Source organism: Nestor notabilis, unplaced genomic scaffold (assembly GCF_000696875.1).
Source record: "Nestor notabilis isolate BGI_N333 unplaced genomic scaffold, ASM69687v1 scaffold19233, whole genome shotgun sequence".
Taxonomy (NCBI): domain Eukaryota; kingdom Metazoa; phylum Chordata; class Aves; order Psittaciformes; family Psittacidae; genus Nestor; species Nestor notabilis.
This window is the reverse complement of record NW_009922708.1, coordinates 128,731-134,838: the sequence shown is the minus strand read 5'-3', so window position 1 is coordinate 134,838 and position 6,108 is coordinate 128,731.

The following is a 6,108-nucleotide window of genomic DNA, read 5'->3' as shown; positions in this document are numbered from 1 at the left end:
TCTGAGAATGCTGTAGACCTGTTTCTGACCCTGGGACTGATTTCCTGTCCAAATGTGGTGAGTTTTCTTTTCTATAATGCCTGGGCAGCAGTGCTAGGCTTGTTGATGCTTAATGTTTACACTAGAAGTATTATTTCTCTGAATGCCGTGAATGTGCAAGCAGGGAAGTGACAAGGCTGGAGCACTGGCAGTCACTGCAGGAAGGGTAGTCTGGTTGCCTGGTATGCCTGTGAGATGTTTTTTTGCACTAATAACACTGACTCATCCCAGGCACTTTCTGATCAGCCAGATTTGCAATCTTCAGGCAAAGAATTCTGTAGATGCCACTTTTCTAATTACATGAAACACTACAAAACTTAACCAAAACTCGATGAGAGAAGAAGAAAATTCATTCCAGCTGCTTTGTCAAAGTGACCCATAACTGCTCGTGTGTCCCTTCTCTGCCACTTTCCCAAGAAAAGGAAAATTGAGACACAGCCTTTGCTCTTAGTGAAAATCTTGAATGGATTCCTCAGCGGTATATGGACATGGAAATTTTTCTTTTTAAAGAAACTTGCCCTACCTCTTGGATAATTTGCAGTTCTAATCTGGTAGCTGTGAAGCTGTCATTCTCACACCTCTTGTGCATCTCGTGTTCCCTTGGTGCTGGGCTGAGTCCAAATGCCTGATGAGGATAATCAGTTCAAAGGCACAAATGATAGCCAGGTGCCTCAGGGCTGTGGAAAAACCTGTGCAAGAGGAGCGTCTGTTTTCTCTGCCCTTGTGATCTCTCTGGGCTCTTCTCTTATTTGCAATGTGAACATTTGAGGCTGATGGGGCATTTATTTCTGATCCCTGCTTTTGTGACAGAGACAACCTGGCTGAAGTTTCACATCTGCCCCATTTTTAGGTAGGGTTTGGTTTTGTTTTAAACAAGTGCAGGTTTACTTTCAGGCTCATAAATCCTGGCACACCCTCGCAGCACTGACAGCAGCAGGATAGCAGAGTGGGGCTGTCTGAAGTTCCCCCATTATGGAATCTAACTGATCCTGTGAGGTCTTGGGCCAGGCTCTGGCCCCATCTCTGCCAAGGTAAATACAGTGTAATTCCACTGGTGTTCGTGAAGGTAGCTTGGCTTTATAGTGGTGTTGAGTGAGTTGAGATTCTTGGCCCCTCACTCTCCGAGATCTCTGCTGATCACAGGTGATGTATTTGCTGTGAATGATGCACTCAGAGCCAATAAGCCATCCTGAAGCATTCTTTGAAATTCTGCTTTGCCCAAACCTTCAGATCAGGGCTATGGGCAGACTAAGCCCATGTTCCTCCTATTTTGCTCTATTACCCTCAGCAGTCTCTCTGAGGCTGTGTTTTACCACTCTATGTGTATTTGGTTTTAGGCATCTGAAGTCCCAGCTGCTCCGATTGCTCCCCTTTGACTCTTGTGCTATTGCACAGATTCTTTCTGCAGCCGTTTTGCACTTGTAGAGCAAATGGAAACGGGTGTGAAACCAACTGATGCGTGTAGCTGGTGTGATCCATGGGACAGGGGCTTGGTCCTGTTGCTCTCATTGTGCTCAGCCTACTTCTGTTTGTTCAGGAGTGTTAGAGCTGTGAGAAACTCCATGGCTTTGAGGAGCTGCTCTATACTTGCATGACTGAGAAATCAGAAATAGGCCTGTGAGCTGCAGGATTAGACCCTACTAAGAGAAGCAGCTGTTAAACCTAATACAAATACAGGAAATGTGAACATAAAGACAACACATAAGAACTCAAGCTCTTTTAAAACAGTAAGATGTGAGAAGGTTTTCATTTCAAGAGTCAAAATGTCAGGAGGAAAGGGGAAGTAGTCTCACTGTAGTAGCAGCTGTCTGTTATCAGACTGCAGTTAGAGGAGTACTGATCTCATTGACCCATATTGTATTAAATATATATGTAGAATTAAATAACTTTTTGCACAGTGTTAAATGGGGGTGGAGGGTGTTGAAACTCGAATATGCACAGTTTCTTCTAATCTGTTTTGAAGAATATTTGCAGGGATCAGGGGTGATTCAGTATTTTGTATTTGTAAGGATGGAAATCAGGTCTACTTTCACAGTTGCCATTGGCCCCATTGCATCAGCCACCAGTGCCATGTTTCTGAAGTTAGTAAGTTACAAATCTTTTCCCACTAGTTTTCTTCTTGGTTACAAGTAATCTTAGCATGGGAAGAACCAACATAGAAACAGAGGGATATCCCAGCAGACACTTCACTGCTGTGTGAAGCAATAATACATGGTTGTCCACCTTCTGATAATGGAGCGCTCTAGATCTGGGGGTTGTATTTTGGGATTTCTTTAATTGTCAGCAGCAGTAGGTTGGGTCTCTGCTTTGTACCATTAGTAGTTGCAATCTAGAGTTATATCCAGCACAGCTCTCTGTCTTATGCCAAAAATAAAATTCTCTTTCCACACCCATCTCTCTTGATGTGACAGATGGTCAAGAAGTTTTCCATTTAATGTGATGGGCCTGATTCTTTTCTCACTGACACTAGTGTAAGCAAGACTTCCACAACCAAAAGCCATTCCCAGGAAAAGAGCTTGTATTTAATCATACCTGAATTCTAGTCACAGAGGGGCAAAAATCAGTTTGTCCTTCACAAAGCCAGGCAACTGTCATAGGGACTGTGGAACTGGACGTTGACACTTAGTGCTGTTTTGGGGAGGACAGGGAAGAAGGGTCTTGGTTTTCCCAAATCCTGGCCTCTCTGCAGGCTTGGGTGGCACCATGTCCGTAACTGAAAGCTGTGGCTGTTTAAAGCAGCAGAATTGCTATAGGAGTGTCATACCTTGTAAGTTTGGAGAAGCCCCTTCTTTGGTACTTGAACAATCTTGCTTCTGTTTTTGAATGTCTGTTTATTTTTTTATTTTTGTTACACTAACAGGGAATAAAAATCTGAAATGTTAGTGAGTCTTGTATGCTTGCTGCATTTGTGCAGACATGAAACAGGTACTGCTTGTGGATCAGGAAGGGTTAGAGACAGGTTCAAAATGCAGTTTTACAAAGCACTGTGATGGGTTGAGGGTTGTTTTGTTTAGACCATATTTAAAATCAGGTTTTCTTAAGTGTAGTTTCCTTAATGTTGATTTGCAACCTCTGCTTTTGGAACAGCAAAATCAAAATAACATTCCTGAAGAACAAAGATGCTGTGGGAGGAGGGGTGTTAGGCTTGCTCAAATTCAGCGTTAATGAAGAGGAAGGGTCAGCATCCTAAAGCATCCCTCTGGTTGTACTTTGATGAAGCAGTAGACAGACCATGAAATAGGACCTCTGCCTTGGACCACAAAGGAAAGAGGAGATGCCAAAGCAGACCCTTCCCTTTGGAATAATCAGTTATACCCTCCTTAAATGTGCGTGCAAGGAGATGGGTAGGAAATAAGTAGAAGTCCTTAAGAGTTACTCCTCTTTCTGTATCAGAAGGGAACTTGCATTGCTGATCCCCTCATTTCCTTTGGCACGATGTGTGCAGCCAGGAGAAGGGAACCAAGTTACTAGCCCAGATAAACATGGGCCTGTTCATGAAGCAGCTCAGCCAGTTAAGTACTGCGTGAGGAGTAGCTTTGGATGGGGTTAGATGAAGTTTGTCCAACATTTTTGTGAATCTTGCATTCTGTGGGCAGAAATATTTTCCACCAAATGGGAAGGGGAAAAAAAAAATCTCTCTTGAAATTTTTTCAATTCCTTCCTGTTTGTTCACAGGGGCAGATAGGGAGCTTTAGCTTGTTAACTCTTTAGATGATGACAGTGCTTGAAGCGCTGGTCTTTGGAGCTTGCTCCGTACAATTAATGCAGAATTTGCATTTTTTTTTAATTGCTATTGGCATAGACTTAATGTATTTTAAGATGAGACTCAGCATTTGTTCTAAAATTTGCCTTTAAAGAATATAATGCGAGCTTCAGAGGCAAAAAAAAGTGAGAATGGGCCCTTTTTGATAGAAAAAACCACCTCTTTGATAAACCTGTTTTAGAGAAAGCAGCTTTAATTTGATGCCCCCCTCAACCACCTTCCCTTGGGATTGCTCCTGTGAGATCGGTGTTGGCCAACGCTGTATCCATGTGTTTTCCAAGTGGGTTTAGCCAAGGGGCTTGGGATTGTTTGGAACAATGATTGCATCCAAAGACAAAAAAAGGCTCCAAGGGTGAATACCACCCCCTGGCATCGGTCTCATTGCTTCAGGGGAGTTGTAGGATGCTGGGGCCAGCCATGAGCTGCCTCTGGGTCTGCGTTGGCTGCAGTTGGGGGTTCATGTTTGGTTGGCTGCTTGGGGTTTTGGTCTGTTTTGTTTTCGTGAGTGACTTCTACATCCAGCAAAGATATGTTTGATGAAACCTGTTAATTTTGTATATCTGGCTGTTTATTGCACCACGGGATTGTAATGGTCTGCATCATCTCTGTGTGTGTGTGTGCGTGTGCGCGTGCGTATATGTACTGTATGTATATAGATATATGTAAAATATATTCACGTACACATTTATATGCATTAGCTGTAAGTGGCACTGCCCCTTAAAAATAAAACAAAATTCACTGTTAGCACATTCTGCCATGTGTTGAGGCAGAATCGGGTTTGTTTTTGTCAAATGAAAAGGAGTTTATTGTGTTCATCTTGCATATGTGCTTCTGAAATGCTGAACTCTGGATTTCCTTGGGTGGGGGTGTCGTACTTTATTTGTAAACCCAATTGAATTGGGGTGTTACTTGCTAGGACCAAGCATTCAGCTTTGTTCCAAGCAAAGGTTTAGCAAAAGAAACCCTCTTGCTCTCCTGCACAGTGCAGGGAGTGTTTGCACGTTTCGGTAGCCCCCCAGATCCCCCTGTCCGGAGCTGATGTGCAATGGGTGGTGTTGGTACGTGTCCCTTTGTGAGTGGACTCTTTGTATAAGGTGTGGTTCAGTGTAAAGCATGAGTGGGTGTTTGATCTTGTATCGAGGGCTGAAATAACAGCACACTCCTTTGTACAACCTTTGCATTAATGTTTCTGCTTTTCTTTGACTTCTATTTTCTTTAAGGGAAACTGCATCTGTTAAGAACCTGCTTCTCCAGAAGCTATCAAATTATTTTGTTTTCCAGATGAATTCCAGCATGTAACTTTGGTACTCTTGTTTGTTATTTGTGTAAAACCTGTTCTTCTGTCGTTTATGGTGTAGTCAGAAAAAAGAAAAAAAAAAGAAAAAAGAAAAAAAAAGGAATTCATGTAGTTTAACTTTTAAAGAAAAGAAACAAACTGCTTCATAAGGAAACCAATTGTATGTTAGTGTTTTCTGACAAGTCATCCTGTAGTTTCTAGCTCAGTAATGCAACACTGTACTTGTCACCAGGTGTGTTACAATTTTGCTGTACTTTCTTTTACTAGATGGTTGGGCTTTTAAATCCCAGACACTACGCATCCTGGGCCTACTTGCTCTAGATCAAAAAAAAATGCAATAAAGAGTTGCAATAAAGCACATTGACATGTAATGTTTTAGAAGGATGTACTGACGGCTGTTTCTAATAAATTCAGAACTGCAGCGTGGTCGGGCTCTCATCGTGTTAGCTGTGTTTGTGTCTCCTGGCCGTGAGGCCATGAGCACCTTCTTTAATAGAAGCTTTAAAGAAGTCTTGCAGAGGTCCAACTTGCTGTAAACAGGAGCTGAAGCAGCCAGGCCCCAAAACCCTCCTGGGGCCAAGGCAAGGGAGGGATACACGTAGCACGTGTGAGCTCCTTAATGGAGCCTTTCCTCTGTTCCTTTTACAGCATCTTTAGAGAGAGCAGGAGCCATCAGCAGTGTTCTTGCATGCCTCGTTGCCTTCTCTGCCATAAGGGAAAACCACGTTCGGTGATGCTGCTCCTGGTGCTGGGAAGTGGTAGGGGAGGAGCGGAGCAGCCTTCCAAAGGACCCAGCTCAGCTGGATGCATTGGCTTAGATCCTTGGTTTCCCAATACCACGAGCTTCAGTGGCTTTGGGGCCACTGAAAAATCAGTGAGTTTTTGTGGGTGGTGTTGCTGATCCTCTTCCATTTCAACTGGAGGCATTAGCAGGAGTGCCATAGCATGGTCCCAGTGCTGCAGGGGTGCTGAGCTCCAGGCAATGCAACAGCGCAGCCCTGGGATTTAC